This window comes from Agelaius tricolor, unplaced genomic scaffold (assembly GCF_023055355.1).
Source record: "Agelaius tricolor isolate 1412-34295 unplaced genomic scaffold, bAgeTri1.0.p SCAF_3, whole genome shotgun sequence".
NCBI lineage: Eukaryota > Metazoa > Chordata > Aves > Passeriformes > Icteridae > Agelaius > Agelaius tricolor.
In genome coordinates, this window is record NW_027269263.1 from 31,182,024 (window position 1) to 31,195,496 (window position 13,473).

The following is a 13,473-nucleotide window of genomic DNA, read 5'->3' on the forward strand; positions in this document are numbered from 1 at the left end:
TAATATCTAATCAAAACCTTCCCTCTTTCAATTTGAAGCCATTTCCCCTTTTCCTGTCCCTGCATGCTCTTGTTAAAAGTTCCTCTTCAGCTCTCCTATAGGCCCCTTTAGGTACAAGAAGGCTGCTATAAGGTATATATGTGAGCTGTAATGTACTCACATATACATGTGAGTACATTACTCTTAAGTAGTCCCTGCTGCTACTCAGATGTTCCTCAGTGAGTGCACTCCATGTGCTGGAGATCTGTGAGAAGTACAGAACATGGAGGTGGTAGGAAGCTTCTCTGAAAAAAACCTCTGGATATCTGAGGGAGCCACGACTTCAGCAATATTTTTGCCTTGGTCCCATGCTAATTGCTAGTGAGCTGAGTGAATATGTGGCATGGCCTCCCACTTGTTGGGATTTTATTTTGCTCTGCACTGTCTGGTCAGTGGGTTTGTCATTGCAGGTGTATTCCCTGTCCCTGTTATCCTCCACTGGGTTCGCCACTCCTGTGACAGCTTCTCCCAGCAGTATCTCCTATGCCATTTCAGTTTCCTGCTCCTTCAGAACAGCCATCTTGTCTTGACTATGATTCCTGTCTCTTCTAAAAAAATGCATCTTCCACTTTTAGAAATGTTTGTCTTATAGAAGGCCACTTCAATTGAAATACAGCAAAGAACATGGTTTAGTGTGTAACAATGTGTCAGCTGCTTGCAAAGGGGGAGTCCTGCTGTAAAAGTAAAATTTCTGGTATGGAAGGCAGCTGCTTCTGTTGTTTCTGACATTTGTAAATACTGAGAGTGTTTCAGCTTACTAGAAATTCTTTGAATACTTTAATTTTAGAATTGTCTATTTAGATTGCTGTTCATCTAGTTTATGATTATGTAAATCACCTTGCCAGTAATTGTATTAAGAACATGTTTTAAATCAAAATTCTTCAACATTTCCATAATAGTTGGATTTTGTATAGTATGTTCTCTTTTCTGTTCTCCATTTTTTTTTTGTACACAGAAAGCTTTACCCAAGTGAACTTTTTTTTTTCATTAATGTATTAGTGTAAATTAAGAAGTCAACATGAAATGCTTTGTAAAATTATAGTTAATATGAAAAGAAACTAACTTGAATACAGGACTTGAACAGAAATTTTGTGTGCATTCTTTAAGATGCTATTTAATGGGTAGGACCCTTGAATTTGCCTTTAAAAAGTTGTTTACTTGTGTATAATGAATTATTTTGCCTGTAGATCTCTTCTGTGGTTGAAAAGTTTGTCTATTATTTCAGTATCAGGAAATAAACAAATAACTTTTTTGAATGCAAAATAAGTAATCGGGGAGGGCAAAAGTGGCATTTAAGAAACAATTTTAAAATGCTTAGTTTTTTGTTTCTCTGCTATGTATTGCACCAGATAAAGAAAAATCTGAAGTAGCAGAAACTTCTCTTTTATTCAATAATTAAAGTTTGTGTTAAAAATTAATTTCTTGTGGGCTTTGTAGGTTGCCTAGTTGTGAGTGTGTAGTTGACGTATTTTGAACCTTGTTTGCAACTGCTCAGAGGCTACTATGCAGTTATACTACTTAAATAGGAGTGCTTTTTCATTTTACCCAGAATGAAAGATGCATCTTCCAAGAAGTATAAGAAAAATGTTTTTCAAAACTAACATAAAGTCAGTGACAGTTACAGTTTTGTTGCAAAAAACCACCCAAAAACTGAAGGGGGAGAGAGATGTCTGCTGAAGGAAGAATAGCATTTTCATACCTTCATGCAGTAGGTATTACAAGCAGTTTGACAAATGTTGCTGGAGATACTGAAATTCCTCATGGGTTCAAGGGATGACAAATCCGTGGAGGGTGGATACGTTAAAAAAATGCTAAGGCAGAATGCATACATACAAATGGAATCTGATTGAGAAAGTCCATGGCAGTAGTTGGAAAGGTATTACATGAAAAGTAGCATGTATTTGCTCTGCTTTAGTTCTCCTTGGAGATCTTATGTTTGGAGATGGGCTTGATGTTCTCTGGATATTTGGACTGACTCCTTTCGGTAGCTTTTATGTTTGAGAAGCATGTTTGATACCTGTAGTTTGATACCCATACAAATCCTAAGACTTAGCCCAGTTTCAAAATACACCTTTTTTATTTAAGAGGTTTTGAAGGCTGAAGCATATGATTACAGTCAGAAACAGAAAAACATCTCAAGTCCAGAGTCTCCTCAGCTTATTTAGGAAGAGAATAGTAGTTTAACCAACTCTGTTGCTGTAAAACACCGACTCTTCCTTTCTGCCCAAAGTTTCCTATGTTATATATCCCTTCCTTCCCCTAATATTTAAAGCAGACTTTAACAGCCTTGTGTGTAACCACAGGCTTGCTGCTGACGCCCATCTGTTCTCCCAGACTCCAGACACCTGAAAGTGAACCCAGCCAAACTTGTTTGCTGAAGCCTTTGCAAACCATTGTCCCAGGATCTCCCTATTTTGGTAACAGTCCATTAAGACTAAATGAGTGATCCTTGTCTGATAGACAGAGGACTTCGAGACAATCCTTCAAACCTGTAGTTGGATATCTAGATGTTCAGTGATAGGTGGTTTTCTTACAGCTCTAATTGCCTTGGGGGGAGTGCTGTGGGTGCTGCCTGGTAGTGATTCCTGCCTGTGGTACAGGACCTGTGCTCATCTGGCAACAGCTAGTCAAGAGAATTCAGTGCAGTTTGACAACCTGATTAGAGTGATCTAACTTGGGACTATTGCAGAAACAGGCAGATACTCACTTCCTCCTCCACCTTCCCTCGTGTTATCTAATGATCACACAACAATGTGGGAACTATATGCATAAGAATAGCCTTCAGGGGCTTTGGAGGCTTTATTCTCTTTTGGATCACTGAGCTGACCTGGCTTGCCAGCAGCACTTGGCATAGATATTCAGGTTAAAAAAAAAAGTCTAAGCTGCTTTTCAGACATATCTTATGCTTCTGATTGGAAGCCTGGCTGAATAGAGCTGCCTGTTCTGTGGTGGAGTCCCATGGTTCATCTCCCAGCTCATGAGCCTGAACCACTTGGTACTGTTCAATGTTCTTTCACAATATCTGAGGGTGTTAGTGCTAGAAAGTATGTTTCAAAGCAGTTGTTTTTAATCCATCTTCTCCCAAAGTCTTAATAACTTGATCATCTGAAGCTATTTCTTACTTATTAGTGAGTTTTTAATCTAAACTCTTTTACTGTAACCCATTTTAATCCTAAAGAGCAAAACATTACTTAAGCAAAGCACACTAATAAAAATGTCAGGGATGGCTCCTATCTCCTTCAGCTTGGTTACAAGTTATGGTTTTAATTGAGTAGGAAGTGATATTACTAGTGATACATTCAGATATGGATCTTTGGAGAATAATTGGAAATTTGGATTTTTGAACAACAAGATAAAGCTTGTGGTCTGAGGTAAACCACATGCAAACTGATGAGGGAAACTGGTATGGGGTTTGATCTTACAGAGATGCTATAAGATGAAGGGATGTTTTTGTCAGGATCTAAAATGTTTATTTAAATAGTAGGAAATGCTGACTGGAGGTGTAGAATTAAAAGTAAAAGGAAGCAAAGATGAAACATCATACAACCCACTCAAGAAAATGAGAAGAGGACTTCAGAAGGATAAAACAAGTCATGTGACAAAATAAAAACAGGGAAAGAAGATATATTCCTAGCCAAGGAAAAACATCTCTTCTAGAAGAATGACCGACTCTTACAAGTTGATATTGGTAAAGCTGCAATTGTTTGTTTTGAGAGCTGGGAAAAGGTCTCTGCAGGCTTTAGAAGATTGTTAATTTCCATTTGTTGCCTTCTTTGTGGAAAAACAGATTGGGGAAAAAGTGTGTCCCCTACTTTCCGCCCCCAGTCAAATTGTGATACTCTGTGCAGCATAAAAATTCCTCCTTCTCCAAACTTGCATTAGTTATCTGCAATGATAAAACTAAATTCTGTTACATAAAATAGTGGACAGACTGGGAGAAGATCAGTGAGGTAGTATCAGTTGGCATTTTCTTTTATGAAGATGTACTGTGGTAGTGTCCTGTTTCCAGCATGTTTTTGCTGCATGAATGTCCTAAGAATAATGAAATGCTAATGAGATTGTTAAGGTTGATGGTGAAGTTCCCTTTTTGAAATCATGCCATTATGTGGTAGAGTTTAATCTTTTCTACTGTGTGGCTGTGATCTGATGTGTGGATAAAACCCAGCTGATAGAAATACATAGTAAAATATGGTTGATAGGTTAGAGGAAACTATAGGACTTAAGTGATTTTCATACATGCTTGTTCAGGTGAGGGAGTTAAGGAGAGCTGGTCACTGCAGAATGTACAGTAAAGTGTGTGCTCTATAGCTGCCTTTTTTCAGATTGGCTTACTGTGTGCATCTCTATTTGTGACCCTAAATATTTTTAGTTAATGTATTAGTATTTAGTAAGTGTTCCTGTTCTTCTAAGGGTAAATGTAATAGAAATTAGGTTCAGAGATATCTTCCTCAGGAGCACAATTTAATGGGAAATATCTTTTTTTCTTTTAATACAGTTTAGCAGTTCATTCAGTCTAATGAAAGTCAAGGGACTGATGCCCACTATAATGCTCAATACACTCTTAGTATTTGGCTGAAAAAGAATTTGAAAATGGAGATGATGTCTAAAAAACCATCATGCTTTGAGAAGTGAAATAGGAGAGATCTTACTTGTTTCTCACAAAACATTGGTTTTATTGGTATTCTGAGAACAATTTAAAGTAGATGCCTTATGTCTGAATTCTGAAGTTGAAGGTGGTACGTAAGGAAAAGAACATATACAGAACAGTGATAGATATGGAAACCTGAGAGATTGTATACACTCACAAGAAACAACACTGAGGTCCTTCCCTTGTAACTTGTAACTGCCCATTGCCACCAGTAAGTTCCTATTTTCTAGGTAGGACTAGAACATGGGAGAACAGCTCTAGATATATTATATACATGGGCAACCAAGTTCTGAATTGCACAAAGGCTTGGTGAGTGTGGCATACTGTCACATGTGAGGGGTCTCATCAACCAGTTCAAAATTGCTGTATGACAGAGGCAATGATAGATCCTCTGTATACTGTGGAATCGATGGAATTATTAGTGCTGTTGACCACTGAATATAGTGTTTATTGAGTTATCTGATATAAAAATAATTTAACTCGCAACAAAGTTGGTTTTGAAGATTGTGTTCTAGGAGAAAACAAGGTTGTGGTATAGATTGCCACTTCTCTGCATCTCAGTTTTGATTCTCTTTCAGCTTTTACTTGAGTGGTTTATCTGTTGTGAGTTTGACCCTATTCTGGCACAATACAGTAGACTTTCTAGTGACACTAAAACAATTTATGACCTACTTATCTTGTCTTAAAGCCATGTCTTTTGTTGGCTATCCTAAACTGCGTCATTTCAGTGCAAATGACCATAATCTGCGTGTGGTTTTCTAGTCTTACCCCTGACTGAGACAGGGTAAAAGATGTTTGAGTTCTCCTAAAATGCATGTAGATGTAGCCATGGTGTCTCTAGACACATAAGGGCTGCTGTGCATTGATGAAAGTGGGTTATTTGGGTACAGTTCAGACACTAAGACACAGAAGTGTGAGGGTTTTCTTTAAGCAGTGGATTTGACAAGAAAAAGGTATAAAAAAGTAATTATTTGAAACCTCTTTATTACAGACAAGATACTGCTTATCAAATGAATGATTGAGACATTTGAATGAAGAGTAGGACTTTCTTTTGGAAGAAGATTGATTTCAAGGAAATTCAAAGCAGACTGAACATGTAAACAATTGCTATGAAGTGCAGATTGCTGGTATCTAAATGGGGGTCAGACTAAGTTCAGTACTACTGATTGATGCTAGAAACTGCAACTGTGATAGTAGTGTTGCTTTACAGAGAGGTCTGCTTACTGTATTGTTATGTAATATAATTACAAGTAAGATAAGTTCTGTGATGTAGTAGTTATGTATATACTAAGACCTTTTTTAACACAGGAAATGAATTGATCTTGGTTTAAATTTTTCTGATGTAAATGCAATCATGTGGCTGTTGGAGAAAAACAAGCCTGTTAAGTCCATACTCATAACTTCTGCTGAAATAGAAGTCAACAGGTAAAATCATTATTTTTGATGCTACCATACCCAAATATAGCAATGCTGCTTTTCGCAGTAAGGCAGGAGGGATGGTGAGCTCCTGGTGGGATCACCTCTTCTTAGCTGAGGAAAGTGGGAAGCAGCATGGTCTTCCTTCTCCCTCCTCCTCTTCTGCCTCCATGTTGCTGTTACCTCTTCTTCTCAACCACTGTAACTCAATCCCAGTTGTTCACCTTGATGATGTTTAGGTAAATCACCACAAATGCTTGGAGACTTGCTATGGGAAAGCATTCCAAGCATAGTGTTGTCAGCTGGAGTTACAGCATGACCTCTGCAGCTGCAGTGAGACATTTTTCATACTCAGCCTTCACTTTTGCACAATATGCTGCAAGCTTCAAAATGAACGCTCATTCATGCAGTGCATCATGAAAATAACATTAGATATGCACTTTAAAAATACTTCTTGTTTTGCTTCATTTCATTCCTGCTGAAATTTTTGCCCTTTATTCCTCCTGGCAATGTCAGGCTCCACTTCAGTTTTTTCTTGGGTGCTGCTTCATTTGCAGATTTTTTTGTGGTAGGTTGGTTTTTGGTTTGTTCTTTTTTTGGAATAGGCCATATGTTTCCCTATATGGCTTTCTTCGTGTTTTTGACTTTACTTGCTTCGTTCACTGTTTATTTTCACCTAAACCTTGCTCTGCCACCTCTCAAATGTCTTTCCCTCTGTGTGGATAAGGCAAAATATGAAGGCTTAGTTGCTTTTCAGATGCTGCAAGTAGGAATTTTTCCTTTTCCATCTTTGCGTTATTAAGTTTAGCTGGCCACCTACGTACAAATATTTCTAGAGCTGGCTTCTTTCAGAGGTTTCTTGGAGCCCAAGAGGACTAAAACTAACCAGATACTGTTATCTACACTGTTTCTTTTATGCTCCTGCATACCAAAAAGGAAGACTGATGAGATTCTACTTAGTGTGCTTCCTTGGGCATACAAGTAGCAGTGGAGGTTGGGAACAGCCAGCTACGTGCAAAATTCAGTGATGTGTTGGTATGTTATGGAATGTTGGCTTCCTAATCATAAATGTATTTTTTCTATAGGTACAATATTTAGAAGTGATAGAAAGTGGTGTTTACATAGGAAGATTTTCTTTTTCTTTGACTACTTTGATAGTTTTGGGAGTATTTGACAATTTTGAAGCAAAGATGTGTGTCGGTCCAAGATGCCTTTCATAAGAGCTTCACGGGAGAGAATCAGAAGCTGGATTTGATGCTATCTGCAAGAGCTATTGCATATTGAAGGACATAAAAAATGTCTTTGCAAACTGGTTAAATATTTAGAAAAAAAGATACATGCTTTAGTCTGGATTATCCTGATGAAAATTGGAAATAAATGTCTCCCTTCTATTTGCATAAAATCTTCTGGCCATGTGTTTCTCCCCTGTTCTTTGTTCTTATTTTTTTAAGCATCTCTAGCTATCAGAAATTCTTGGAGTTTGTGTTCCGCAAGAGAAAAATCAGAAATTTAGCTCAGGTCTCTTGTTGATATTAGCTGTCTTAAAATCATCACTCATGTATTTCAGAGTAAATAATTGTCTAGTCATGCCAAATAACCCTAATTGGTCTGATTTAACTTTGTGTTTTGCATTGCTACTAGCTGATGATACTGCTTATGGGGGGAGTATTCCTTTTTTAAAAGTGCTGCAGCACTCTTTTTTCAGAAGAGGAAGATGTGAGTGAAAGTCTTCTGGATTTTGCAAAGCAGCATAACCTTAGAAGTGGCTGAGTTTTTTCATTATTTGGTTTAAATTTAAATGCCATCACAGAAGCCTGTCTTTCTTGTGCCAGTGTCTATTCAGTTTTAAATGCTCAGAGGCAGAATGTTGAGGCACCCCAGTGACTGACAGTGTAGGATGGCATTTTGCAGAGTGCCTGAATAAGACATCCCTGCGAGTTTGACCTTGTTTTTCAAGTAATTTGATTTGTTCTCCTTTGGTCTTAAAATCATTCAGGAGAAAGGATTCTAGGCCCACTGGAATTTCTGTAGTTTTGGTTTCAATGCTGAATTTGGAACCTTCATGTTCTTTTATAAATCATAGATTGAGAAGAGAGAACTGCAGCAGTACCTCAGCTGTGGAGAAAGGGCATCAAGGAAAGTTACCGGTTGGATTTCTCTCCAGGGGGTGAGCAGAGTCCCCGGGGGTGCAGAGCAGGGGGGGCTGTGGGAGGGGTCCCTGCCCAGGCGGGCAGGGCTCCTCCACGCCTGGCCAGACCTGCTGTTGCCTGCCCCATGCTGCACACATTTTAACACTCTCCACCAAATGCTTGTAGGGGTAGCTGTACACTGGCTTTTCATAGCTGTTCAGCCAACTGTATGTTTTCCATGGGGCTTGCCCACTGACACAGGGCATATTTATACTGTGTACCACAACAGAATTTAGCATAATGTGACTCTAATGCTACTGGATTTGCTTCAGGTTTGTATTATTTTAAGACATTCAAGAAAAATAAAAATACCAGGACTTTGTTAAATATTTTATTTTGAGAAGTACATCCTTATAATTCAAGAATCACATAGAAGATATAATCCTATCTCTCAATATGTTGTCTTACAGGTATGTATACCTTTTCTTACCTGGCCTATAAGTGTTATTTTTGCTGAAAGTTAAATACCAAATAAAACTCCAAACTTATAAAGCCAGACCAAAACAAAACTACATTTGGAAATGACAAGTAATCTTGAGTTAGCATTTCTACCTTGTCTGAGTTAATAAGAACATTGTTAGGAGATCAGAGTGGAACTATTTTACAGTTAGAAAATATTTTAAGAAATATTCCCTGACATTTAGAGCAATAGAAGGTCTGAGAAGGATCAGGTTTTACAGTTTCAGTGTACTTCAACTTTTAAAAAAACTGGAAATAGTAATGTTAAAATTTTATATTTTTATTTGTTAGGTGTCTCTTGGAGGCTTAATTGTTTGGCCAGAGTTATTGTAAATGTATGTCTACCAGTAATATGGATGTTTTACAAAGATGTGCTTTTATAAGTGCATTGATATTTTATATTTTAAAAAAATAAACAGTGAAACAATTCTGAAAGGCACTTATAAAAAAACAATTAAAATACATATTCCAGAATTGTCACTTTTTAATTTTTTTCCTTCTTTGTTTCTTCAAATGAGGGTTTACACAGCTGCATGTAAACAATGATACTTTTTCAGTCTCTGACCCCTTATTATCATTCTGTTAAGATACTCATGGAATTAATTTGAACTCCAACATGTATGGATTTTTTTTTAAACCAGCTGGGCTTAGCTGAAATCTTAAATGTTAGCTAATTAATTAAAAGTTTTTGGCAGTTGTGCTATTAGTTGGGCCCCTCAGTGGCAATTAGGCCTTGTTTCACGGGAAGGACACACTGAGCATGTTTATTTAAGATGTATATGTAACATTGTTTTAGGCAGGTCCCTCTCATCACATTTTAGGAGTCAGGATCTGCTGTCCAGTCCTCTGAACAGTCTGAAGGGACCACTTGTTTGCACCAGTGAGTCTCCAATGAGCTCAGTAAGCAGTTTGTAATGGCCACTTGTGCTCTGCCCTTCCCTGTGCCTTCCACCCTTCTGGTGACCTTCAGGTTCAGCCAGTACTTCAAGTTAATTATATCTGTAATGCCTTTGCAAACTTGTTTCCAGATACTGTGAACTGGGCCAAGGTTCGAATGTAAACATATGCCCCTCTTTCTGCTGCTGAGATAAATAATATGAAAATGCTATCTGCAGTGTATGCTGTTAGCCAAGTTTGAGCATCTTCCAGATTCTTGAGTTCTAAATTCAGAGATATGACTCAACTTTGTATACAAAGTGTCTTCAGAGAGAGGTTTTCCTCTCTTTTTGTCTATATATGCATTTTGTTAACAGATGTACAGACACACAATGTTCAGTTGTAAGGGTTTTTTATTGGTTTGGGTTTTTTTTTTTTTTTAATTCAGAATGTAGGCCACATTGCTAGTTAAACTTTTTTTATTTCCAGTTCCTGGGACTGGTTTTGGTGTGGACTGTTCGGCTTTTGTACAGTAATCTCAGGGTTAGTTTTTATTGTCTCAGATATACTAAGATTCCAGCCCTTTATTTGTTATATAAAAATATATTTTTCACTAAAGGCTGGGAGAGTATATGGGTTTCATAATAATTCTAGAAAAATAAATGTTTGCTGCTTTTTTTTTTTTCAAAGTAGTTAATTTCAGTTTTCAGTAGCTATTGAGGAGTATATAGCAGTGACTCCTAGAAGAAAAAATTCAGTTAGAAGTATATTTGCCCTCATAAAACAATGGTATTGCAAAGCAAACTTCTTCTAGTCTTACCCAGACTGCATAATCCTTGTCATAGAAATATCAGGACAAATTATTTTCTTTTCTTTTGCTGCTTTTATCTCTCCTAGTATTCCTGGGATACTTACAGTTCTCTATATTTAGATCCCAAGAGACTAAAAGTGATACCTTTAGCTTCAGTGTTAACACTTGAAAGTTTTAATTCGATAAAACAGGATGGTATGAATCAAGCTACTGTTTCCTTGTGATCTAATTAGATTTAGAATGAAAACTTTCCAATACATTATACAGTCTATCACTGAATTTTCTGAATTTTTCTTCTGTAGTTGTCTGTTTAACATTACCATTTTTGAACTCAAAACTTCAAAATTTCAAAAGATACAAATTCAAGTGCTATACCAAAAAAGTTTAGTAGGTGATGGCGGAAATCTTACATGTTTTTACTTTTTCACTGCTTCCAAGTTTACATAAAGCACCTTTTTATAGACATGGTGTCAAAATGCATGGGTCTGGACTTTTTATTACACAGCTTCAATTTCCTTTTCACTGTATACATGTAGCTGTATAAATTAAATATCTGTCAAGGAAATGAAGTTAGATTATGTTTGCTTGCTTAGGAAAGATGAAATTTCAAGATGAAGGTATCATCTACTTTAAAAAGGTAAAAATACAAGCAGTTGTTTGTATATATTGTTTGAGTTTTTTCCCAAAAATGAAAGTTTTATATATGCATACATACCTACACACAATAATACATGGTAGCATGTGAAGATTTTAGTATATGGCACCAGGGTAACTAAAATGTCAAATAACCTTTATTTGAAGTCATACTATATAAGTTTTAATTAACATTTAGTTTGAAATACAGTTCATTTAAGAAATATTTTTCTTAGGTAAACAGCAAAATCTTTGCATTCTTAGGATTGTTCTGGTACTGTCTTCTGCTCAGTGATGCCCTACGAAGTCAGGGCATCATTCGCCTGGTCTTGTTTACCAAATCTGTTTCCTTTGTGTATGCAATGTAGAGTCAAATGATCTCCACATGGAAAATGATTCCTTTCCTTTCCACTGGTAGCACTAAGTTCCTAAGAAAACTATTGATTCTGTAGGTAGCAGGTTGACTTCATATACCATGTGAACCCTGTCATCGCTTGCTGAAAGTAGCAGTACTCTAAGTAAACAAATGCATCACACACTTTTACAGGACGAGGTAATCTGAATGATATGGAAAACAGAACAAATGTAGATTTCATTATTGGGTGAAAAAAGGTTACACATTAAAAGGTGTCTTTAAAAGAGTTGGAATTTGAGTTACTTGGTTTATCATAAATAATGTTCTTTCATTTAATTTTCCTGAGAGGATCACTGTTAATTTTTTGAGAGGGATAGCAGTGGAGGAGCCTAGTTGGGGTGGCTGAAGGAAGGCTGGAAAAAGTGTGTTCAGTTCTCACTTCTGTGGCAAGAAGTGTGCTGCCTTTCATCTTTGTTGTGTTTCTTCCATCCCTTTAAATCCTGTGAACTCGGGAGCAAGTTCACCTATGTTTGCTTTGCTGACCCAAGAAAACCAAAGCCCTGTAAGTACCTGCAAAAGGAAAATAAGATAACTGTACTTCTCCAACCCTACTAATCCCCTAGCATTGCTGATCTGATTTTGATCTGTAAGCAGCTTCATTTTAAGTCTGCTTTAAAGGATCAATTGATCGTGAAGTTGTCCATCTATAAAAATAATAACTTTAAACTGCTATACTATCCTTTTATTCATTCCCTTCACTTTTTTATGCATTCCTTCTTTTGTCATATCTATATTCACCCAGTGACCAAGTACAACTGCTTCAATGAGATATGTATTTTCTTTAGAGAAGTGGTTTCATTTTCTGCTAGAGTTATTCTGTGGAAATACATAAAAATGTTTTTTTCCTGTCTATATTAGAACGTAAACATTGAAAGAACATTAATATTCACTTGGATTTTTAAATAAAGATATTTTTTTAAGTGGTTGACTTTATTTTGACTTTGTAAGAGAGTTGATTTCCCCAGTGCTGTTTTTGCCTGTTTAGCAACCCCCTGCATAACAATTACCTGATCTGTGACCTGGGAGGCTGTTTCACTGTTAATACAGCTAGTATTGTTGAGAAACATCGTTACTCTGTATTAATTTTTCATTCCTGCAGAAGTTCAATCTCTTAAAAGGAGGGAGGTCAGAGTTAGAGCGCAGCACTCTTTGAAGAAGAACAGTATAAAACCAGCATGGTTTACCAGCATCAAAGTTGTTGGTAGCAACTGATGATGTATATGTCAGGAGATAATAGTTGCCTTTCTGGGAATTCGTTTTCATTTTGTGATCTACTGGTTCTTACCACTTCTTGACGTAATTACAGAAATTTAGTAGCAAGTACTAGTTAAGTCATACATTAAAAAATACAAATGTATGAAAATATTAGATTCTGAGTTATTGATTAAAGATAACAGATTCCAGCTATCTAGAATGATAACTAATTGGCAGAAGTTAAGGCAGCAATAAAGTACTTCAAAGCATTTGTATTAGCGTTGGATTAATTTTGTGATTGTCTCCTGCATAATTTGGCATTCTGTAATAGTGAAGGTAGGAAAGCACTCTTTATTTTGTACACCTGTTATGACAGATGATTGATTCTTTGGTATATCCTGAATTTTTTTTTTCTCAAATATGTCGAATATATGAATTAAGCTGTGCAAGACAGGAGGTGGATTTGCAGCTTTTTCTTGTCTTGACACCTGTCATGGCTCAAAGTATTGAATTTTTTAGGTTAATGGAAATATTATGGTCAGAAGCTGCAAGACACTATTGATCAATTTTAATTGTTCATTAACTGTAGCTTTTCAATAACTTGGTAGGCTTATGGTTTAACACAATTAAATAATATAATACTTTTGTGACCTATTGTTGGAATTGATACTATGATGTAATTGGAAATAGAGAATTTGGGGTTCTTGACTCCTGAGACAGTAACATATTAAATAAGAAAACATAATGGGATTGAAATGCGTAAAGTACTGTTTTCTTTCTCCCCCTTTCCTCC

The 13,473-nt window shown here is 36.6% G+C and overlaps 1 protein-coding gene across 3 annotated transcripts in view; it reads left to right on the forward strand.

The window, feature by feature from the left end:
* The window catches only part of PPP1R12A (protein phosphatase 1 regulatory subunit 12A), a 112,385-nt gene that overhangs the window by 48,108 nt on the left and 50,804 nt on the right, over positions 1-13,473 (forward strand). The gene's annotated exons all lie outside the window — the stretch shown is intronic.